We start from the raw sequence: 24,823 nt of genomic DNA, 5'->3' as shown, positions 1-24,823 counted from the left end.
ACAGTAATTTAAGCCTAGTTTAAGACTGCAAAACTCTGCACAATTTCCTGGACATCTGTAGGGATAGATTCAATAAAAGGCACCTAAAATTAGATCAGCAGCAAAAACAAGAAAAACACCTCCACAAGTCAACGGCACACAAAGAAACAGTAAAGATGTCTAACAAATAGTGCTTTTTATTAGCTCAGTGACTCAACATGTATGTGTTTTGGCCAACAAAGCCTGCCTCAGGAGTCTATAAATAATTGACATATGCCAAATCAATCAGATATATATAAATCGTAATAAAACTAATATAAAAAACAATAGATAATATGCTAAAAACAATCATAAAACAACAAATCACAGATTAAAAAATTAGGTGAAAGGATTATCCACGCTAAGCTAATATTCTGTAACGGGCCTTCTGCATGGAATGGAATGTAACAGGCAGATGTATGTGTAATAAAGAATGACACGGGGAAAAAATTTAGCACCGTTCCCGCCCCCGTTAGCTCAGTCCCCATCCTGCAAACTGTCAGATCCCACCCGCACAAGCCTCGAATAGTCATGATTTCATACTGAAGTTATTTTATTAAAGTATAAAAAGAGACAATATTCTGTACAATTGTCATTTTATAAACACAAATAATACAGAGCAAGGATCAACAAAACCCATGTCTCCCCTCCCTTTCATAAATATCCCCCTCCCCTATTGTGAAAACTGAACAAACCAAATTACTACAGATTGCTACATAGAAAAATCAAGCTAACAGAATACTTCAGTCACACATGGCAGGAATAGTGTTAGGGGAGTGAGAGAGAGCCCTAAGCCAGCTGGAAGCTAAAGAAGCACAGCCTGGGCTTTGCAGTCCCCAGTTATGTCTAATACCAGCTCTAATAGGATACATATTTCAAATCTGAAATATTCTAATCACAAAATATAAAATAATTTTTTTTTCTACCTTTTGTTGTCTGGTAATTTTATTCTTCAAATCACATTGGTCTCAGGCTTTGGTTTCCTTCTGTCTTCATCGTGGCATGGCTGGCTCCTGAAGGTAAAATAGGCCCAAGAGGAGCTGGGGAAGAGATGCCGAGTTTGACACGGGCGCAATTTTTTTTACCATAGGAGCGAGACTTTTCACTGCTTCCACGGGGCGGTGATAGGTCTTGTCCCCATTCCTGCGGTAAACCAGTTAGTTGCAAATGTCTCCATTACTGTGGATTTACTGTGGTGACCATGGTTTACCACGGTAAACGGTCCCCATGTCATTCTCTAGTGTGTAACTCCTAATGACTGCCAATTAATGGTTAGTGCAGGGTGGTCTGAAATCCTGGGGAACTGGGCTCAATTCCCACTGCAGCTCCTTGTTACTCTGTGCAAGCCATTTAACCCTCTACTGCCCCAGGTACAAAATTTAGAATGTGAGCCTTGTACAGACAGAGAAAGTACCTGCATATAATGTATACAGCACTGTGTACATCCAGTAATGCCACAGAAATGATAAGTAGTAAGTGCTTGTTAATGCAAAGTATTGATTGTTAGAGTCAGTTTAGCTAATTATTTTGCACCCAGATCTGTGCCCAAAACTGAGCATCTAACTTTGGGCGACCTACATGGAGTCTGAGAAATAAAGCATCTAATATAATAAAACGGTAAGCCGCGCATGCGCACTTCCTATGCGTGCGTCCGTTTTCCGTGAGCTGCAGCTAGGAAGTGCGCATGCGCGGCTTACGGTCTGGCCTCACGCGAGGCAAGACAAGTGCGCATGCGCGCCCTTCCCTGCTCTCGAGGTGAAAGGCGGTGCAAAGGCAGTGCGGAGCGGCAGCTGCTGGGAGGAGGCCGCGGCGGCTTGAGGCGAAAGGCGGTGCGGAGCACCAGCACCCCCTGCCCTCTCCATCGCGGCCCAGGAGAGACGAGGCAGTGCGATGCCTGGACGTCACCACCGCACGACGCAAAGCCTGCGTGCTGCACACAGAAGAAACCGCTGCGGCTTTACTACATTGTATGCTTAAATGCGATGAGGTTAAAACTTGGATCCTTATAGCACAAACGAAGGTGAATGGATCACTAGCTTTTTAATCAACACATATCAGGTATTAGTTTTATGTCTACCGGTATTTAAAAACGTTTGGAGGAGCTGCAGTGTAATTTGAACTGAGCTCCCTGGGTACTCATGATCTGAGTTTTTGTTTGTTTTGCTCTTGCCAGGTTATGCTAACCATTACACTGAGTATTCATTAACAGAAAAATGTACTTTATATCTTTAGTCTTTAGTGGATTCTTCATTAAGTATTTTACTTTTTTAAACCTGCATGGGAAGTTATAGTCGGCCCAGACCCAAGGCAGAGGAGACACTGGAACACCAACAATGCAACAAGTACTCTAATGACGCTGGATGGGGTGGAAAAGGTGGAAATAGGAAAGGTAAAAGGGGAAATGGGAATATTGGTAGGTAAAAAGAAGGGAGAAGGGGTACTGCTGGACAGGGGGAGGTAAACGGAAGAGAAAAGGGCTACTGCTGGACAGGGGGAGCAGGAAAGGGGTGCTGCTGGACAGAGGTGAGGTAAAAGGAAGGGAGAAGGGCTACTGCTGGACAGGGGGGAGAGACAGAAAGAAAGGGGGACAGGGAGAAAGAAAGAAAGACACATACAGAAAGAGAGCAAGAAATGCCTAAGTCTACACATCTATTCTAGCACCCGTTAATGTAACGGGCTAAAAAACTAGTAATTCTATAACACGGCAGCTGGTGTAAGTTAGAGAATAAAAATACTCTACAAGTTGAATGAAGGATAAATAAAGTGCAAAAAGTGCTATAATATGCCAATAAGTATTAATAAAGTGCTCAGTCACCAACCGATATGTGCAAAAAGTACTAATAAAAGTGCAAGCGCCGGTAGTAAACGGGGACCATCATAGCATTGGCACCTTCATCTTCACCTTCCCTACCCAGAGAGCCAGCAGCAATCCTCACCATAGCAGCAAACTCAGCGCCCTCTTCCTGACAACGCTAACGCGAAATTCGAGTCGAAGGGAGGCTATTGGAGTTTCAAATACGGGGTTTTTTTTAAGGGAGATTGAGAATTGTCACACAATCGCAGGATATTCCAAGCAGGCAAATGGAACAAATGTTTAACCAACTTCATCTCAAACGCACTTTCGTACCAAACGTTTAGAAAGTCAATAAAAACCTACCTCTTTGACAAATTTCTCTGACCCCACTTCAACCTGATGTACTTCCAATACACTTCCAGATAAACCTGACTAAACTTAACATGTCAATGTAAATTCGAAAGTTCTCTGTAATGTCACTGTCTGTGAAGTCTCTTCCCTTGTAAACCGCTTAGAACTGTTTATGGTGTGGTGATATATAAGAACATAAGAATTGCCGCTGCTGGGTCAGACCAGTGGTCCATCAAGCCCATGATGCGCTCATGCGGCGGCCCTCTGGTCAAAGATCAGCGCCCTAACTGAGACTAGCCCTACCAGCGCACATTCCAGTTCGGCAGGAACTTGTCTAACTTTGTCTTGAATCCCTGGAGGCTGTTTTCCCCTATAACAGCCTCCGGAAGAGCGTTCCAGACTTCTACCACTCTCTAGGTGAAGAAGAACTTCCTTATGTTTGTACGGAATCTATCCACTTTTAACTTTAGAGTTGAGGACAGAGCTTGCAGGAATGAGGCAGGGACAGGAATAGAACTTGCATGGACAGGACAGGAAAATGAGTTCCCATGGGGAAAAATTTGTTCCCGTGTCATTCTCTAGTGTAAGTGCTCATCTTTTAAACATACACAAATACGTGGCCACTTTTGTTTCCAGACTTGCCCTGTATCCCCCGGATTCTGTATGCTTTTGCCAAAGTTGCATGCAGAAATCTACACGCATTGCCGACTTGCGCATGCAACCTAATTGTTTTAACAAGTCAATCAATGCAGATAATTGCCAATTAACAAGGAATTATTGGCACTAATTATAATTTACACGCACAACTTTCTAAGGAGCAGGACTTGGGAGTGATAGTATGCGATGACCTTAAGGTGGCCAAACAGGTTGAAGAGGTGAGGGCAAAAACTAGAAGGATGCTAGGGTGCATAGGGAGAGGTATGGCCAGTAAGAAAAAGGAGGTATTAATGCCCTTGTATAAGACTCTGGTGAGACCTCATTTAGAATATTGTGTGCAATTCTGGAGGCCGCACCTCCAAAAAGATCTAAATAGAATGGAGTCGGTCCAGAAGGCGGCTACTAAAATGTTCCTTGGTCTTCATCATAGAGCTTATGAAGACAGACTTAAAGATCTCAATATGTATACTTTGGAGGAAAGGCGGGAGAGGGGAGATATGACAGAGACCCTTAAATACCTACGTGGCATAAACACATGAGGCAAATCTCTTTCAATACTCCAGAGTGAGAGGGCATGAGATGAAGTTATAGGCTCAGGAGTAAGCTAAGGAAATACTCTTTTGCAGAAAGGGTGGTAGATGCATGGAATGGTCTCCTGATAGAGATGCTGGAGAAAAAGACTATGTCTGAAATAAAAAAACAAAACAAAACCATGGGACAGGCATGTGGGATCTCTTATGGAGAGGAGGAGATAGTGGAAGCTGCGGATGGGCCGACTGGATGAGCCATTTGGCCTTTATTTGTTTCTATATTCCATCAAGTGATGTACTTAAATTCTAGTGCGTGGATCTCAAAAGGGGATGTGGCCAGGAGAGGAGTATGGGCAGGTAATGGGTTTTTTCTAAAATTTAGATGCATTGTTATAGAATACAATTACTCCTTTCCAATCCCACCTCCTTCAATCTAAACACTTATCCAATCACTCCTTTCCAATTAAACACAAGCTAAATGTATGCTGAACTAGATCCACTCTATGTATGCTAACTTAAAATAATAAAACCGCATGTTAAATGAAGATCAAATTGTCTGCTAAACTTGATTCTATGTAGGTTAACACAAGATGATCAAACTGTACTATAAAACATGTAAATATATAACCGGCTTGTCTGTGCATTATGTATATCAACCTTGTAACCCGTTCTGAGCTCGTAGGGGAGGACTGGACTTAAAACGAATCAAATAAATAAATAAACTCTATCCATGCACAACTTAGGCACAAGCGTTAAATGCACAACCTAAATGTTCATCACGTGTAAGGTTACCAGACGTCCGGATTTCAAAACCCGGCACTTTGTCCAGGTTTTGAAAAACTTGGAAGAAATCACTGCCGGGCAGGAGGGAATACACACACGACGGATATCCACCTGCTCTATGAGAGCAGGCAGTTGGGGGGGCGAGGCTAGGGTGGGATTGAGGGCGGGACTAGGGCATAATGGGTGGATCTGGGGGCGGGTCTAGGGGAGGCCAGATTTTCCAAACGGAAAATCTGGTAACCCTAGTCATGTGATTTTGTGAGCTGTGCCTAACTCCAGAGGCAGTTCATAGACCATTGTAGTCTTATTAGAATGTTTATTTTCTTATTTTTTCTCATCTATCTCTATTTTAGTTTTTCATTACTCTACTAATTGTCATTTTTCTAGGTACTTTAGTTAGATTGTGAACCTTCGGGACAGTAAGGGAATATCTAAGTACCTATTTTACTTATAATTTTAATGCACCCTATTGTCTATTTTTTCTGTAAACCGCTTAGAATCCTAACGGAGTTTAGCGGTATATAAGAAATAAATTACATTACATTACATAGCATAGAATTGTGCCGAGTGCCGACCTTTTCGGCATCAATTTTTTAGGTGGCATATATAAAATTTACTCCTTTGTGTATGCTACATTTAAAACAGATGGCCACAGCAATAAATAAGAAGAGTGGCAGAAGGGAAGCTCAGGTCTTGCCTGCTCAGCAGATGCAGTGCCCAGGGGACAGAGCAGTGGCACAAATGAAAGCGCATCTGGCAAGGAGCCTGGACTCCGACTGCCAGCACTGAAGGGAGGGTGGGAGTGAGCATCCTGCTCCCTAGATTGACATAGGAGTCCACCATCTATTTTTACCCTCGTTTTTATGATGGGCTTTTCCACTAGTTTAGAAAGTGAATGATTAAGTGGTGAGATTATAGCTTCCAGGCTTTGCCCAGGAACTGAGTCCAAAATGTAATAAAGAGGGGAATATTGGTCTGGCAAACAATAACCCAGATAACGCTTCTGGGCTACAACAATATCCAATTGCAGCTGGGAAAAGGATATGTGTTATTTGTTTAAAGATTTTAAGTGAAGAGGGAGGAAACAAGACAAAAATATCATTTTTGCCTAGGTGTCGATGAGAACAGTGTAATTCTACCTGCTGGAATAAAAGTTCAGATGGAGTACAGTATTTGAAGGGCTTGGGGTCACTGTTCCCTCTAAGCTGAGCGGGTGTCCTCCAACTGCACTGCTGCCTGTAGGGGGTAGTGTTTCAATACTGCATTTTCAATCACTATGGACAGACAGGTTCCCTGCAGAGCCTGCCTGTCCCTCTCTATTGAAAACGCGATAGTGAAATAGCACCATCCACTATCAGAACTGTAGGTGGAGGACTCTCGCTCAGTTTAGAGGGAACAGTGCATGGGACCCCCACAAATCATTTAGGCCTTGGCCCAGTATTGAGCACAGGTTGTGCATACTAGGCCAAGGCCTAAGTAACCTGTGGAGTCCCATGCAATGTTCCCTCTAAACTGAGCGGGAGTCCTCCACCTACAGTCCTGATAGTGGGTGGTGCTGTTTCACTATCTCATTTTCAATAGAGAAGGGCAGGCAAGCTCTGCAGGGAACTTGTCTGTCCATAGAAAAATGCAATGTTGAAACACTACCCCCTACTGACAGCAATGCAGTTGGAGGACACTCACTCAAGAGGGAACAGTGACCCCATGCCCTTCAAATACTGTACTCCATCTGGTTGTTTGCGGTCGGCGGTTCATGGTCCTGGTCATTCGCAGTATTTTTGGACCGCAAACCGCCGACAAGGAGAGGGCAGCGGGAGAGGCAGGAGAGAGCAGCCGGAGCGCTGCGAGTGTAGGAAATCGCTCGCGGTTCGCTCCAACCGTCTCTTCCTGTACGAAGTCAGGCCTTATCCAATCAGGAGCTGCTTTGACACATAGCTCCTGATTGGATAAGGCCTGACTTCATGCAGGAAGAGGCGGTCGGAGCGAACCGCGAGTAATTTCCTGCACTCGCAGCGCTACCCTCTTCAGGCTCCCCCATGAAAAACTGTATTCGCAGTTTTTCAAGATTCGCGGAGGTTCCTGGAATGGAACCCCCGCGAATCTCGGGAGAGCACTGTACTAAGAACTGTGCAACTGGAGTTACTCTGTATACTAAAATATATACCATGATTTTGGGGCCAAAAAAATGGTCTAAAATTGGAGGTCTCGGTTTATATTCGGGTCCTACCCCCTCCCGAACATGTTGTAGGCCTCTTCCAGGCCTGCCGTGAGAGCTGGTGGTCTAGCAGTGGCCGTGACAGGAGGGTTCCCTCCCATCTCCTGTCCCTGCTGATTCTAAGAATTTGTGTCTCCCCCGTGTATCTTTAGTATCCCTGGTGGGTCAGCAGCGAACCAAAATAGGAATGATCTTCCTTCGCTCTTGCCCGTGCAGAGCCACTAGCAGAGTGGCTGCTGTGCAGCCAATCAGCTAGCGGATCTGCATGGACAAGAGCAACTTTCCTTCACAGGCAAGAGCGAAGGAAGGTCGCTCCTGCCATGGTTCACAGCTGGACCACCAGGGATACTAAAGGAATGCAGGGGATGAGGGAGGGAGGTAAAAAGTCTTAGAATCGGCTGGGACAGAAAGTGGGAGGGATCCCTCCTGTCCCGGCCACCCCTGGACCACCAGGTCTCATGGCAGGCCCGGTGGACGCCTGCAAGTACAGAACTTGGCAGGGAGGGAGGGGGGCTGGGTGCAGAGACTGGCAGGGCAGGGGAAGGAGTGAGTGTAGGGGTGGAATGCAGAGCCTGGCAGAGCAGCGAGGGAGGGGGAACAGGGTGCAGAGCCTGGCAGGGCAAGGTATTGCACTTGAATATTACCACAACCCCCCCCCCCCCCCCCCCGGTTTATATTCGAGTATGTACATTAATAGAATGGATGATTTCAGATTGTGATGTCCTTCATTAGACCCTAAAAAGAATTCTTTTAAAGATGCTACTGTATAACATGGAGGTCCCTTCTTCAAAAGAGTCAACAGTGCTATAGTTAAATAGTTCATGGTTTATTGGGCCTTATATATCACTTTTAATATAAAACGTCAAAGCAGGAGTAGAAATCAAAATCAATTAGTAAAAGAAAAGAAAGAAATGTAGGAAAACTGAGAGAAGCCCGTTACCTTGAGCGAGATCACAGTCTGTGGCAGAATGCATTGCTCTCTGCTTCCGTCACCAACCACAAGACCACATCTCTCCCTTGTGTCATTTTAAGAAAGGATGTTTCACAAAGCGTAGCAATCAGAGCACACACGGAAGCCTTCTGCTAGCAGAATAATTCACAAACTTTTGGGTCACAACATGCCTACTCACGATCAGTTTACAAATTTGTTCTGAATGACTAGGCCAAAACGTCAGCGCACTTCTGGGCCTCTTTTAGCATACGATCATAGGTAACATCTAGTCATGAGCTAAGGGCACTCCCTTCTTGCCCTGAAATGGGAAGTCAGTGCTCGGCCTGCTGACTCAGAGCCTGCCAGTTACCCAGTACCAGGCAACGCTTTTTTGGTCCAACCTTGTTTTGAACTTGCATTCCAAAGTGGTGATGTATTTGTAGTCCCTGATTCTATTTATTTATTTATTTAACTTGTTTCTATTCCATTCTCCCCAAAGAGCTCAGAATGGGTTACAGGTTGACATACATAATATACAGTTAACAGGTTATAATTTGCCATAGTTACTTGAGCAGTTCATGTACAAAAATGTACAAAGGTGTTGAAGTCTACGTAACCCTGAGTAGAACGGGTACAAGTGGATCGATTTTTCACTCTGTCAAAAATTACAGAAACTAGGGGGGCACTCGATGAAGTTACATGGAGATACTTTTAAAACCAATAGGAGGAAATGCTTTTTTTCATTCCAAGAATAGTTAAGCTCTGGAACGCATTGCCAGAGGTTCTGGTAAGAGTGGATAGCTTGGCTGGTTTTAAGAAAGGTTTGGACAATTTCTTGGAGGAAAAGTCCATAGTCTGTTATTGAGAAAGACACGGGGGAAGCCACTGCTTGCCCTGGATTGGTAGCATGGAATATTGCTACACCTTGGGTTTTGGCCAGGTACTAGTGACCTGGATTGACCACCGTGAAAACGGGCTACTGGGATTGATGGACTATTGGTCTGACCCAATAAGGCTATTCTTACATTCTTATGTGCGCAAATTAATCTACTCTTTGCAGAACTGCAACTTCTAACTCCCACTCACCGTAAAATTACCTAGGTCTTCCCTGTCATTCTCTCTGCAAGGAACTCCTCTACATGTCCTGTCTGTCCAAATTAGATTGTAAGCTCTTCAGAGCAAGGACCATGTATTACATGTCAAATGTTCAGCATTGCGTACGCCTTTCAGCGCTATAGAAATGTTAAATAGTAGTATGGGAGAGGTCCCACAGGACTGGAGAAGGGCCAGTATGGTCTCTCTTCTAAAAAAATGGTATCAAGAGGATGGGATATTACTAACCACCCAATCTTCACTTCCTCCAGAGGTGATAAACAAGAGACAAATGGTACAGAAATCACAATCTAACACCTCAGGTCACGAGGTAGTCAGGCTGGAATCAGCAGGCTCCAACTCCCAAAACATCCAACAGAGCTGAGTGCATGCAAGTTCATGTGGTTGATATTTTTCAGCAAAGATGATAAGCAAGCAAGGAAAAGATACAGGATGTCACAGCTAGTGCATAACTACCCGTAGGTTAGAATTAACATGTTAAAACCCCAGAAACTAACCAGGTTAATGCTGGCAAATTAATGGCTGCTGGATTCCATCCAATGTGGAACAGTCTCCCAGTGGAGGTGCTGGAGACAAGGACTGTATCTGATTTCAAGAAAACATCAAAAACATTTTCCACTCCCCTGAAGCCACCTAATAGCATCAAAACCCTTTGTCCCTCTCTGGAATGCACTAGATAGCATAACCCTTCCCCGCACTCAGCATCAGAAACATCTCCTCATATCCCGGACCCCACCATAAAGACACAGTAGCATTTGCCAAACCCCTCATCCACTGACAAACTCATAGTAATATCCCCAACCCTCTCCCCCTGTACCTCCCTGATAGTGAAATGGCACCCCCTACTGTCAGGAATGTAGGTGGAGGACTCTAGCTTAGCTTAGAGGGAACAGTGGCATCAATTGACCCCCTAGCTGTAGTCTTATGGTACTATCACTAGGGTTCAAGCTGCCAACAAAGGTGACACAGTATACTCATATTTAGCACTGCCTAGTAGCAGTGCCAAGAAACTATCACTAGGAGTCAACTAGCACCATTTTGAACCTGGCAGTAGAAAGGGCAGGAGTGAGTGAGGAGCACGCCTACTTCCCCACTATACACCAGGGGTAGGGTCAGGGTGGGGATCATCATTGGGGAGGGCTTTCTTTTTCAGGGAGCAATGGGTTGTAGTGGAGAGAAGTTACTAGGCATTTGCTGGGGAGTGGTGGCAGTAGTAGGATTTGAGGAGATGTTACTGTGCCTTTGTCAAGAGATGCAGAGAGATTGTTTTTGTTGCTAAGAGGGGGGGGAGGTTGGGGAAAAGAGGAAAATGTTTTTGATGTTACTGAGGGTTTGGGGGAAGGGGGAAACATTTCTGATGCTGTGGGGTACAGTCTCCAGAACTGTACACAATAGTCTAAATGAGGTCTCACAAGAGTCTTATATGAGGGCATCAATACCTCCTTTTTCCTACTGGCCATACCTCTCTCTGGTTCATAGACAAAATTGCACAAGACAACTGAGCGCAGACAACTGAGCGCAAGGTTGACGGCGCACCGAAGAAAAGCACTATTTTAAAGGATTCCGACAGGGGGTGTTGGTGGGGAACCCCCCTATTTTACTTAACAGACATCGCGCTGGCGTTGTGGGGGGTTTGGGGGGTTGTAACCCCCCTCATTATACTTGAAACCAAACTTTTTGCCTGTTTTTTAGGGAAAAAGTTCAGTTTTAAGTATAATGTGGGGGGTTACAACCCCCCAAACCCCCCACAACGGCAGCACAATGTCTGTTAAGTAAAGTGGGGTTTTCCCCCCCACACCCCCTTTAAAATAGTGCTTTTCTTTGGCACGCCATCAACCTTGCGCTCAGTTGTCGGCGCACCGTTGTCTCGCGCGATTTAGTCCCGTCACCCCTCTCTCTCTAGGCACCATAGCATCCTTCTAGCTTTCACCTTTGCCTTTTCAACCGGTTTGGCCACCTTTAGATCATCAAATACTCTCACACCCAAGTCCCGCTCCTCTTCTGTGCATAAAAGTTCTTTTCCACCTAAACTGTGAAGATCCCTCGAGTATTTGCTGCCCAAATGCATGACCTTGCATTTCTTAGCATTAAATCTTAGCTGTCAAACTTCAGACTATTCTTCCTGCTTCTTTATGTTATTCACATTCACATACTCTATTACAAATTTTGGCATCATCCACAAAGAGGCAAATCTTACCAAACAGCCCTTCAGCAATTTCGCTTACAAAAATGTTAAAAAGAATAGGCCCAAGAACCAAACCTTGAGGCATAGCACTGGAAACATCCCTCTCCTCAGAGAGATCTCCATTAATCACTATTCTCTGTCTCCTTCCACTCAACTGGTTCCTGACCCAGTCCAAAAAACAAAAGGAATTGACCCCAAAATATCCACAAAGAAGAAAATCCAGAGAAAACAAAAAAAAAAACTCTGTGGAGTGACGATGTTCCTAAATGGACTTTATTTGAAAGTGTCAAAGTTCCAAAGGTACACTGAAATCATCCACATAAAATAATTCCATCCACATAAAAATAAATCATCCACATAAGAGCCTTAAAGGACCTAGTCCGCTAGGGATACAGGACCCAACACGGTCCGCGTTTCGACAAAAAGTCACTTCCGGCTCACCACACAATTGTTTCCCACGTATTCACCTTTATAGGACCCCCAGGGACCCCTGAAGAAGACTTTTTGTCGAAACACGGACCATGTTGGGTCCTGTATCCCTAGCGGACTAGGTTCTTTAAGGCTTTTACGTGGATGATTCATTTTTATGTGGATGATTTCAGTGTACCTTTGGAACTTTGACACTTTCATATAAAGTCCATTTAGGAACATCGTCACTCCACAGAGGTTTTTTTTTGTTTTCTCCTGACCCAGTCCGTCACTTTGGGTCCCATCCTGAGGGCACTCCGTTTATTTATTAGACGCCAGTGTGGAACACTGTCAAAGGCTTTGCTAAAATTTAAATATACCATATCTAGTGCACGCCCTCTATCCAATTCTCTGGTCAACCAGTCAAAGAAATTGATCAGATTTGTTTGACAAGACCTGCCTCTAGTGAATCCATGTTGCCTTGGGTCTTGTAATCCACTGGATTCTAGAAACATCACTGTTCTCTGTTTTTAAAGGGTTTCCATTAACTTACTTACCACAGAAGGCAGACTTACTGGCCTGTAGTTCCTTACTTCTTTCTTACGTCCACTTTTTTGGAGAGGAACCACATCCACCCTTCTCCAGTCCTCCGGAACCACTCCTTACTCTAGAGAAGCATTGAATAGGTCAGCCAGCAGAACGTCCCTATATTCCTTCAGTACCCTCGGATGTACACCATCTGGCCCCATTGCTTTGTCCACCTTTAGTTTAGCTAGCTCCTCTGAAAATCCTCCATCCCTATTTGTGTTTGTCTTCTGCGGTCCCGCTTCCAGCGCTTCAGCTGTGAACACAGAACAGAAATATTTGTTAAGCAATTTAGTCTTTTCTTTATCAGCTTCTACATATTTCTCCCTTTCACCTTTGAGTCTCACAATGTCACTTTTTCACTTCTTCCTATCACTAATATGCCTAAAAAATGTTGTCGTCCCCATTTTACCGTGTCAGCTATTTTTTCTTCCATTTGCATCTTTACTTTCTTGACTACTCAACCAGCCTCTCTTAACTTTTCCATCTAAATTTCAACCAGAATGTCTTGGGAAACGTATCACTGCAAGATGTCCAAGGCTGAGCCCGCCCAAAGCTCGCCCAGAACCGGCCTCCTACATGCCCCCCCTTTAGTCTTGGGCACACAGTAGGTAGAATACCTCACAAGACATCCAGAAAGAAGGTCTTTCTTGCCGTACGCCTGGAACAGGCTGCTAGAATCAATACGTCATGCTCCCGTCTCTAGCAGTGTTCAAATCCAAGCTAAAAGCCCACTTTTTTTTATGCTGCTGTCAACTCTTAACTCTCACTCAGTGTCAGATACCTATACCCACTGTATCATTCCTTCTATCAGAAACTCCTCAACCCCGAGATGTCCTGTCGGTCTATCCAAATTAGATTGTAAGCTCTTCTGAGCCGTGACCGTCTACAGAATGTGAAATGCACAGCGTTGCGTACACCTTTCAGCGCTATAGAAATGATAAATAGTGGTAGTAGAAGTTTCCAGAGCCTTGCTCTGTTTCTGCAAGGTCGGGTACACAGCCTAATTTCTTTTCTTTTTTTTTTTAATTTATTTATTCTTATTGAAAAGTGGCAAAGAGCAAATCATTTCGAGCTTGTATAATGGCAACCTGGATTTTTCACGGCCTACTTTTTATACTCTCAGCTTTCAGGAATAATCCACTGTTTACTCATGCAATGAAGGGAATTTCCATGCAATGGCTCTTTTGTTGCCTAGAATGCTTGCTCTGTTTCAAAGCAGACAAGATGTTGATATTTTGACTTGAAAGGTGGGAAAAATAAGCACATTAAACTAAAGGCATGTAGGGATATTTCCGTATTCACACCTGAAGGTTAGGCCTCTATGATATCACCAAGCCTGAACCATTCTCAAGATATCTTTCTGCTGAGCACAAGAAACTTTCCAGCATGAATTTTTCCACCTAATTGGGCCGGAGAGGCTAATTAAGGGTGAGCATACGGAAATTACTTTTATTAGCTTGGGAATTAGATAGGAATCAATTGTGATAAAGGTAAAGGGTTGGAAAGTTACCTGGGTGATAATATAATCATTTGCTAATTAGGGATTATTATTATAAGGAATAGTGTGTGTTTAACAAGAAGTTTTACTTAATTGTCTAACCATTAGATTGTGATATTCTTGTACTGAGTTTCATTTGTGTAATTAGATATTTTGAACAATATTTAGATTCTGCAGCTGGCTTGTGAATTATATTTTTCTATTTTCATAATAAAGATATTTCTCATTAGCCTGGGTTTTGTGTCGTATAAGACCTTGATATTTGAACTTGAATAAGAGGTTATGGTTTTCCCTAGACCACTTAACAGAGATGTACTGTGTTTATAATACTGTTAAGTGAACCATAAATCCTTCTACAGGCAACCATATTCTTTTTCTTTGACATTAACCTCATAAGCACCTGAAGTGTCTAAATATTAGGGTTGGAGCTCCTCTATCATCTCTTTTGTGTATGTGGGGGGGGGGGGGGTTGGGGAGACATTAGAGGTTGGTAGGGGGTCATTGTGAATGAGTGTATCAAGGTAGGATTAGCTGAATGCATGGGGGAGCCTTCAAAGGTTGGAATTAGAGAATGACACGGGGACAAATTTTTCACCGTCCCCACAGGAATCCAATCTCCCTGTCCCATCCCCGCGAGTTTTGTCGCTGTTGCTCTCCATGTCCCCAGTGGTGTAGTAAGGAGGTGGTCTGCCCCCCGGGCACAGTTTTCCTCGGGGCGCTGGCACCTGTCCTGCTCTCTGCCCCCCCTTCCCACTCCTCCCCTCACCACGTGTGCCTCCTTCCCTTTCCCCGTACCATTTTAACTTTGGCGCGAGCAACCGCAAAGTTGCTGCTCGTGCCGGCTTCGGCACTCTCTCTGCCATCACTTCCGGGACCCGCACCTAGGAAGTGATGTCAGAAAGAGCGCACCGATGCCGATGCGAGCAGCAACTTCTTGGCAGCTTGTGCCAAAGATAAAAAGGTATGGGGAAGGGGCATGCGTTTGCAGCGGGGTAGGAGGGGGAAGAGAGAGGAAGAGGGGCGCCACATCCCCGGATGCCTCTCACCCACACTACGCCACTGCCTGTCCCTGCCCCATTCCTGTAAGCTCTACCTAATCCACACAAGCCTTGAACACTTATGATTTTAAAGTATTTGAAGCTTCTGCAGATGAGGATGGAACTTAGGCATTGGTGGAATGAGGCATTATGACATCACAATCTGAGCTCTAGAATGTTGCTTCTTATGATTTTAAAGTGTTGGAGGCTTGTGCAGATGAGGATGGAACTTAGGCATTGGTGGAATGAGGCATTATGACATCACAATCTGAGCTCTAGAACGTTGCTACTTATGATGTTAAAGTGTTTGAGGCTTCTGCAGATGAAGACGGAGCTTAGGCACTGGTGGAATGAGGCATTATGACATCACAATCTGAGCTCTAGAATGTTGCTATGATTTTAAAGTATTCGAGACTTGTGCAGATGAGGACAGAGCTTAGGCATTGGTGGAATGAGGCATTATGACATCACAATCTGAGCTCTAGAATGTTGCTACGTATGATTTTAAAGTGTTTGAGGCTTGTGCAGATGTGGACAGAGCTTGCAGGAATGGGGCAAGGGCAGTGACAGGAAAAGAACTTGCCGGGACGGGATAGGAAAATGAGTTCCTGCAGGGATGGGAAAAAATTTGTCCCCATGTCATTCTCTAGTTGGAATCTTAGTTGCTGGATGATACGAGGTAAAAAAAAAAAAAAGAAAAAAAAGAGAGAGAGAGAGAGAAGGTAATGGCAGATAAATACCACACAGTCTGCTCATCTACACCAGCTAAGCTCTTCCAATCATTCTCTCTCAAAGATCCTCTTATACGTGTTCTAAACTTTCTTGAATTCAGATACAATCTCTGTCTCCACCACCTTCACCAGGAGGTTGTTCCACACATCCAGCACCATTTCCATAAAGAAATATTTATTTGCATTACTTCTGAGTCTAGCCCCTTTCACTTTTATCCAATGACTTCATAGGGTAGGGGCAGAATTAGGGGAGGGATGAATTGCCTTCTTGACTGTTCTTTTCCTAGTTTTTCTAGCTCAATCAGGGACAGACTGGGGTCCAACAAAAATCTAGTCAGCCATCATGCCACAGCTGGCCAGAACTGCTTCTTACCCCCTAAGGCTCTGTTTTGCCGGGAAATGGACCAGGTCTCTTATTCCATACACTGCAGCTAGAACTCTTCGATCATCCTCCAATAATTTATTAACAGTTCCATCTTTGAAAATAATCGGGACCAGAAGACAGGATATGTTCTCGGTCACAGCACCTCTTTTATGGAACTCCATTCCTCAATATATTAGAAATGATAAAGATCTTGCCTCTTTTAAAAAATCCCTAAAAACTTATCTCTTCAAAGATGCTTTTAATCTATGATTTATTTAACCAAAACTTCCTTTTAACCTGCTATTTTAAAGTCCTATTTCCCTTATGTTATTTTCCTTTATATGTTCCTTAACTTTTGAAAAGAAATTGTAACTTCTCCCTTCTTTCCTCCCTATTCGTGTATTGTCATTTTTGTAGTTTGTTATTTATTTATTATTCTATTACTTGTTACTTTTTAAAAATTGTATTGTACATCGCTTAGGAAATTAAATAGGCGATTCATCAAGAATTAATAAAACTTGAAACTTAAAACTTGTATGAAAGTGCAAAACGCTGTCTGAGCTACCAGGTCAACGTACATGCTTTCAGTGTACAGTGTTTTCATGTTTTATTTTCTATTGCATTTGTAGACATGGGAAAGTGAATGGAGGAGGAAAAGAAGTGGGAGTCTGTGACCCCACCGCTCTGTTGGTTCTGAAAGTTAAATATTAGCGAGCGGCTGGAACAGGAGGCCAGGAAGGGGAAGGCCGAGAAATGCTTATAACAGGCACTTTCCACTATTTCTTCTGTTACTGTTTCTAGAAATAATCCAAGAACTCCTTTGGGTATTAGCTCAGTTATTAACACATCTCCAGAGTAATTTCAAACAGCTAAGCCTAGTCTTAAATCACTTGTAGTTATTCTACTTTAAATTCGAGTATGTTCCATCTACCCTGTTACTCTGGGAGATTTTCCTTTTCAACTTATATTAACAACCAAATAAATAACAACCAAACTTCTCAAAATATCGGCTTTCATCTTCTCTGGTTCTAAAGCAGCCTCATTTGGTCTTATTCATTGATCGCCTTTCTTTTTTTTTCTTTTTTTTTGCCCTACTCTGTTTATATAAAAAAAAAAACCCACCCAAAAAACAAGAAGGTAAAAATAGAGAAAGGTGTGCATGAAACTGAAACTAATTAAAACTCTTTATAGTTTCTAAATCTTTCCTTTTGGCTAAGTCTTAATAATAATATTGTCATTTATAGCTAAAGAGACATACGATCGAGAAACTCTTTTATTTTACTTTTGTGATTATGATAAACATACCGAGGGCCTGAAAATAGTACCTGGTGGGACCGAGGATTTGAGAACACTGCCCTAACAGATGGGCCGGAAGACTTGATGTTAATCTTGGAATGGAGCAGCAATGTAAAAACACTTGTTTTTGAAGACAACTTCCTTTTTCTTTTTTTAATATGGCTCCTTTTATTTTTACAAACATGAAGACTAACTAACACTGTATGAAACATTTCAATCCTCTGTAACACCTCTGGACATGTCCAGAAATCCTCTTCTGTAATCCGCCTTGAACCACAAGGTAATGGCAGAATAAAAATCACTAATGCAATGTAATTAACTGAACTCCCCTACTCATCAAAACATTAAAATCGTTATATAATGAAGTGAAACACTGTTGTCTGTGCTCACTGAACTGTCACATATTGTCTGCACCCCCCCCCCCCCTTTTTACAAAATGTAGCGTGAGCGGTAACAGCTCTGACACATAGGAATTCTAGGAGCTTCGGAGCTGTTACCGTCGTAGCCGGCGCCAAAAATCAACGCTATGGTTTTGTAAAAGGGGGGAACGGTGTCTAAAGAAATAACTTCCAGTGATTTGTAATAATGGCACAATTATATTCAGTGTCTGAAACCTTCCAAAAGTGTTGCAGTCTTTGAAAACTTCTATATATACAGCAACCGTTCAAAATTCTTAAATAGTTTATGACCTGGTGAGTGAAGGGATACCAAAATGAGGGTATGTGACTTATTTATACCACAAGATAGAAGGATATCAACTGCAGAATCCGTATGGACTAATTACATTTTTTTTAAAAATGTGAAATGTTTATTAATAAAAACGCATGTTTTTCAGAAAAATGCACTTGAAAAATAGCAAACTTAGAACATCATATCTAGGTAATCCATAGGGAGTTATAGACCATGCTTTGCAACTGCCCCGATAATAGAAAAAACTTAAAAAAATGAAAGTTGCCCAAATGTATCCCTGCAAACGTTTATAGCCTTTGGGTTCCTTTTACAAAAGGTGCGTTAGGGCTTTAACGCGCGGAATAGCACGCCCTGAATTGCCCCCCGCGCTAGACCTTAACACCGTCATTGAGCTGGCGTTAGTTCTAGAAGCGTAGCCCAGGTTTAGCGCGCGGTAATTTCGTGCATGCGCTAAGTTCTTTAGCGCATCTTAGTAAAAGGAGCCCTTTATCTCTGTTAGCTGGTACCCCACTTTTGGTATCTTCTCACTGGGTTACATTTATATAGTTATCCTGAGGTATTTTGCACTATAGGCAAAAAAGTGGTCGACTATAACCTGCTCGAGATTCCTTAAGATGTTTTCTTGGGGAAAATAACTGTTATTTGAACTAGTAGATGATCACAAGGCCCCTGCTGGCACGGGGCAACTAAACACTTTTATTTGGGGGGGGAGGAGGGGGAAGGAAAGTTGACAAAGCAGTTTCCACCCCTAGTCCATGAAATAGAATGGGGTTAATTCTTTATTCACAGACCTGACATACTGCAATCTATTTAATTATTTCATTTGTTTTCCTCAAAGAGCTCAGAACAGGTTACACATATATAATATACAGCTAACAGGTTACGATTTGCACTGGATTTCCCTTAATTACAGCACAAGTTGACCATACAAGTTTTGCAAAAGCATTTTGAGAACAGAAACAAACTACTCTTAACAGAGAGAAGAAAGCCAAGCAGAAGGAAACAAACACGGTTCTTCTGGGCCACAACCACCAGGATCAACACTATCTCCCATCAACTTTTGAACCCAAAGAGCATCATACAGCTAAGGGCACAGGAGCATGGGAATGTGGGCAAATATCGGTCTGTTTGATCCCCCCCCCCAAAAAAAAAGGTGATCACCTAGGGCCCCTTTTGCCTCCTGGGTTCCCTCCCACCTGCCGGGTACTTGTAACCCAGACTAGCCCCTGCCAGGGCAGGATGGTTCCCTTTATAGTAACATAGTAAATGACGGCAGATAAAGACCCGAATGGTCCATCCAGTCTGCCGAAATCTCCGTCAAAACCTACTCCAGTCCATCTACACCCTCCCAGCCATTGAAGCCCTCCCCAGCCCATCCTCCATCAAACGGCCATATACAGACACAGACCGTGCAAGTCTGCCAGGTACTAGCCTTAGCTCTTCAATATTTGATATTATTTTCTGATTCTAGATCCTCTGTGAATGGGGTGAATTCTTTATTCACAGACCTGACAATGACATACTGCAATCTATTTAATTTGTTTTCTATTCCGTTTTCCTCAAAGAGCTCAGAACAGGTTGGGATCTCAAAGTCCCTCCTTGAGGGCCGCAATCCAATCGGGTTTTCGGGATTTCCCCAATGAATATGCATTGAAACCAGTGCATGCACATAGATCTCATGCATATTCATTGGGGAAATCCTGAAAACCCGACTGGATTGCGGCCCTCAAGGAGGGACTTTGAGACCCCTGGACTTTACACATGCATAATACACAGCTAACAGGTTACGATTTGCACTGGATTTGCCTTAATTACAGTGCAAGTTGACTATACAAGTTTTGCAAAAGCATTTTGAGAACAGAAACAAACTACTCTTAACAGAGAGAAGAAAGCCAAGCAGAAGGAAACAAACACGGTTCTTCTGGGCCACAACCACCAGGATCAACACTATCTCCCGTCAACTTTTGAACCCAAAGAGCATCATACAGCTAAGGGCACAGGAGCATGGGAATGTGGGCAAATATCGGTCTGTTTGATTTTCCGCCCCACCAAAAAAAAAAAAGGGCCCCTAGGGCCCCTTTTGCCTCCTGGGTTCTCTCCCACCTGCCGGGTACTTGTAACCCAGACTAGCCAGGATGGTTCCCTTTATAGTAACATAGTAAATGACGGCAGATAAAGAGCCGAATGGCCCATCCAGTCTGCCCAACCTTACCCTCTCTTTAAAAATGACAGATTTAATTTCAATTTTCCTTTTCCTTAGCTGCATTCTCACTCCTAGTGTTAGTTCACGCCAAACTTTAAGCTTCAGCAGCCCCTCGGTGAACCAACAAAAAAAAACAAAAAACCAACAACCCAACTTTGCCAAAGAGGCGGCTCAGAATGGGCTCAAGACCCTCACCTACCTGAAACTGGGCACTCGCACAGAAATCCGTTCGAGGGAAGCCTCGGTCCTCCTCCCCCTCCCTGAACCAGGGAAGAGAGTCCCGGCTGAGCTCTCCGCAGGCTGCCGGTTCCAGGATTTGGCCGCGCGATCGTGGCAGCTCAGCTCCCCCCACCGCTGCCCTCGCGCGCGCACTTCCTCATTGCAGCTGCTGCTGCTGCAGCCCGGAGAGCACGCGCGAACTTCAGTTCCGGGCCGGCAGAGGCGTTTCTCCCTCCCCGGCTTCAGCCCGGCGCTGAAAGTGAAAGTGGGACGAGTGTGTGTAGGGGGGGGAAGAAGCCTGTCGGGTCTCCCGCCTTTCCCGCAGATGCTTCAGTCACCACACCGAGTTGGTTTGTTGTTGTTTTTTTTTCCCCCCATAGAAATTCGCCGGACGCGATACTGGCGCGCGCGCGTACGCACGCGACGCCAGAGAGCAGGGCTCGGCGTATGCGTTTACCTGAGCTGTCGATTAAAAGATTATTTAACGCGTACAGAAATGTTGTCATCCCATGCAGATTACTCACGGAAGCAGAGTGCTGCTGTTAACGACTGCCCTTGTTGGCTTGAGAAGACACCTTTCTGATGCCAGCTTCCTAAACTGGCATCAGAAAGGAACATCTTAATGCATTCTGCTTCATTTTTTCAATCAAGTTCCTTATATTCAACTTGTTGTATTTTATCTGTCCTATGTATTACTTCTTTCCCTGCCATGCCGGTATTTTCTGCATTATATTGTCTTTATCTGTTTTTAAGTCCATTATTCTAATTTGTATTTTATCTGTATCTCATGTATTAGCTCACCTTGTTGTGAACCGCCTAGAGCTTTTTCAGTATGGCGGTATATAAGAATAAAATTACTATTATTCTTTGAGATTCTGTATGGAATGTTGCTACTCTGGGATTCTAGAATCTTGTTACTCTCTGGGATTCCGGAATCTTGCTATTCTTTTAGATTCTGTATGGAATGTTGCTACTCTGGGATTCTAGAATCTTGTTACTCTCTGGGATTCCGGAATCTTGCTATTCTTTTAGATTCTGTATGGAATGTTGCTACTCTGGGATTCTAGAATCTTGTTACTCTCTGGGATTCCGGAATCTTGCTATTCTTTTAGATTCTGTATGGAATGTTGCTACTCTGGGATTCTAGAATCTTGTTACTCTCTGGGATTCCGGAATCTTGCTATTCTTTTAGATTCTGTATGGAATGTTGCTACTCTTTGGGATTCTAGAATCTTGTTACTCTCTGGGATTCCGGAATCTTGCTATTCTTTTAGATTCTGTATGGAATGTTGCTACTCTGGGATTCTAGAATCTTGTTACTCTCTGGGATTCTGGAATCTTGCTATTCTTTTAGATTCTGTATGGAATGTTGCTACTCTTTGGGATTCTAGAATCTTATTACTCTCTGGGATTCTGGAATCTTGATAGGCTGGTAACTTAATGCATTCTGCTTCATTTTTTTTCAATCAAGTTCCTTATATTCAACTTGATGCATTTTATCTGTTCTATATATTACTTCTTTCCCTGCCATGCCGGTATTTTCTGCAATACATTGTAAATGCTTTCTGTCTTTATCTGTTTTTAAGTCCATTATTCTAATTTGTATTTTATCTGTATCCCATGTATTAGCTCACCTTGTTGTGAACTGCCTAGAACTTTTTCGGTATGGCGGTATATAAGAATAAAATTATTACTATTATTTTGGATGGGGAGGTGCCAGCAGCGTTGCTCTGTGTGGGAGCCTATCTACCTTCTGGGGGGGGTTTTTTCTCACGAGTTAAGGGCGGTGATCCGTCGGTACCAGGCGCTCTGCGCTGCTGAAAAGAGCAGCCCTGTTTCAGCAACATCATTTTCCCTTCAAAAAACAACAACAACAAAAAACACCTATGAATCACACTGTCGCATCTGTTTCAGAGAGCATTGTCAGGAAAACCACAAAGCGGTCCTGAGGAAGAGTTTTGTAACCTGACAGCCAACGGCGTCTCGCTCAGAATAAAATGTAAAACCCACAGTAAATACTGTAATTTAGTCATATGGACCGCCTAAAACAAGAAATCCCCTTTCAGACATCTGGCCCTAAGTTTAAGAACAGGATTAATCATTAGAAAGCCGAGCTGTGGGGATAACTGGGTTATGAATGTTCAGTTAGCAAATTATGCAGCCCTCTTTTTTCATTTTGCTTTCTACTTAATTCCAGAGGAAGTTCTGTATACAGTTTTGATTAAGCACATAACATTGTGACGATGAAATCACGTGAAAAGAGCAAAGGAGGGGAGCTTTAAACTGAGGATCAGGGTTGGTGCAAGGGTGTTAAAAACCACAGACAAGCCTTCAGCCTCACAACGCTCACTTTTCAGGCCTGATGCCCCCATTCTCCCCTCCTTTGGTCATTTTGATAATTAAACTCCAAAATCACGATTCCCTAGAATGATCCTATAAATATACCGAACTGGATATGGACATTATGGGCTCCTTTTACAAAGGTGCGCTAGGGCCTGAACGCGCGTGCTAGCCACTACCACCTCCTTTTTAGGAGGCGGTAGATTTTCGGCTACCGCGCGGTAATTTTGTGCGTGCGCTAAAAACCCTAGTGCACCTTCGTAAAAGGAGCCCCATGATTTCAAATATTAAAAGGGTAGATTTCTACCTGTATGAGTAGTCATACCTATGCTTGTGGTGTTGTGTAACTTTTATTGTTTGCTAGTCTAACAATAAAAATATTGAACAACAACAAAAAAAGGTATAGTTATCAACATGGGCTACAGTTAAGACATTATTATACCACTCGTGCTATTTTAGCCAAGGTTTCATTTTATGAGATGATTCATATGAGACCTAATTACTACTAACCGGGGATAACAATAAAATAACACATCTTAACAGTAGTCCATGTTAATAACTATGCCCCTTAATTAAAGAAAAAACAAATGTCTCTAGAAATTGAAATAACTGCTAAATATAATAAAAGTGAGCCAGATATAGGACAATCAAACCATTGTGACATCAGAGATGAGGCTAGCTCTTGGGCATTGGTGGAATGAGGCATTATGACATCACAATATCAGCTCTGGTTATCAGAAACTGAAACTCTTCATAATAAGGGGGAAAATTACCAATGTGGGGTACTGTTATGATGGGTTATTTTACCGCTAACTTGTGCTATTTAAGCACAAGTCCCATTTTATGCAAATAGGAGCCCAAGAGCTGATCTTGATGGGCGACCATAACACGGGGCTGGTAGGCCTGCATTGTCGCCCATCGAGACTGTATCAGGAAGAGCAGCAACAGCATAGGGGGAGAGCCTCTGGGGAACGTGAATGATCGGTGGCAATTCTTGCTGGGGGGAAATTTGAAGGGATTGGCAGAGGGGGAGCAGCTGCAGGGGTTTCTGGTGAGGGGTAGGAAAGCTGGGACCTCGGAGGATACTGGGCTTACCTGGTCTTTGGAGACAGCTTTTCCCACCCACCTGCCTCTTTGTGTTGGCAAATGATGACTGGTTGGGAGGTAGCTTGGGATGCCGGGAAAGTGGTTATCTCAAGTTACTGGCTGCAGGGCTCATATGGGGATGAGCGGCGGGCCGACTAGGAGCTGTGCCTTTGGGTCAGGCGACCCTCGGAAATGGGGCACGGAGGTACATGCCAACCCCCAGAACCTTGCTGACATGACAGGGTCGTGGTATATAAGTATTATTAGACCAGTGTTTCCCAAACCTGTTCTGGGGGACCCACAGCCAGTCAGGTTTTCAAGATATCCCTAATGACTATGCATGAGAGAGATTTGCATATAATGGAAGTGACAGGTATGCAAATCTCTTTCATGCATAGTCATTAGGGATATCTTGAAAACCTGACTGGCTGGGGGTCCCCCAGGACAGGTTTGGGAACCACTGTATTAGACTAAATTTTGGTAGCTCAGGAATTAACCTGTTTGCTGTTTTGTTTGAACTTGTTATGGTTGCCAATAAACAGAGTTGCGGCTATTTACCAAAAAAGGAGTTTGTGTTGTAATTATGTGATGACCATGTTAAAGTGAGAAAATATGACAATTAGCTAGGTGGGGGCGGGGGGGGATAACGGGTGACAACCGGACCTTTCACGATCCCGCTGTTATGAAACCTAGTTACTAATAGCTGAGGTCAACAGTAAAATCTATTAAATAAAGAAAAATTCAGAGATGTTCAATAAACTAACTTAAATAAGATGGAGAAGAAAC

At 43.4% G+C, this 24,823-nt stretch overlaps 1 protein-coding gene across 3 annotated transcripts in view; it reads right to left on the bottom strand.

The window, feature by feature from the left end:
* The window catches only part of LOC117348660 (mucosa-associated lymphoid tissue lymphoma translocation protein 1-like), a 103,495-nt gene extending 82,465 nt beyond the window's left edge, over window positions 1–21,030 (bottom strand). Inside the window, exons 1-2 of one of the 3 annotated variants that reach the window (XM_033921016.1) lie at window positions 20,592–21,030; window positions 12,543–12,826 (exon numbers count right to left, since the gene is read on the bottom strand). The gene's annotated coding sequence lies outside the window, so the exon portion shown is untranslated. The remainder of the gene's footprint in view (window positions 1–12,542; window positions 12,827–20,591) is intronic. The other 2 variants (XM_033921014.1, XM_033921015.1) reach the window with 2 other exon arrangements.
* Window positions 21,031–24,823: the final 3,793 nt, after the last annotated feature.

This window comes from Geotrypetes seraphini, chromosome 14 (assembly GCF_902459505.1).
Source record: "Geotrypetes seraphini chromosome 14, aGeoSer1.1, whole genome shotgun sequence".
Taxonomy (NCBI): Eukaryota; Metazoa; Chordata; class Amphibia; order Gymnophiona; family Dermophiidae; genus Geotrypetes; species Geotrypetes seraphini.
This window is presented reverse-complemented; position numbering and strand designations above follow the sequence as displayed.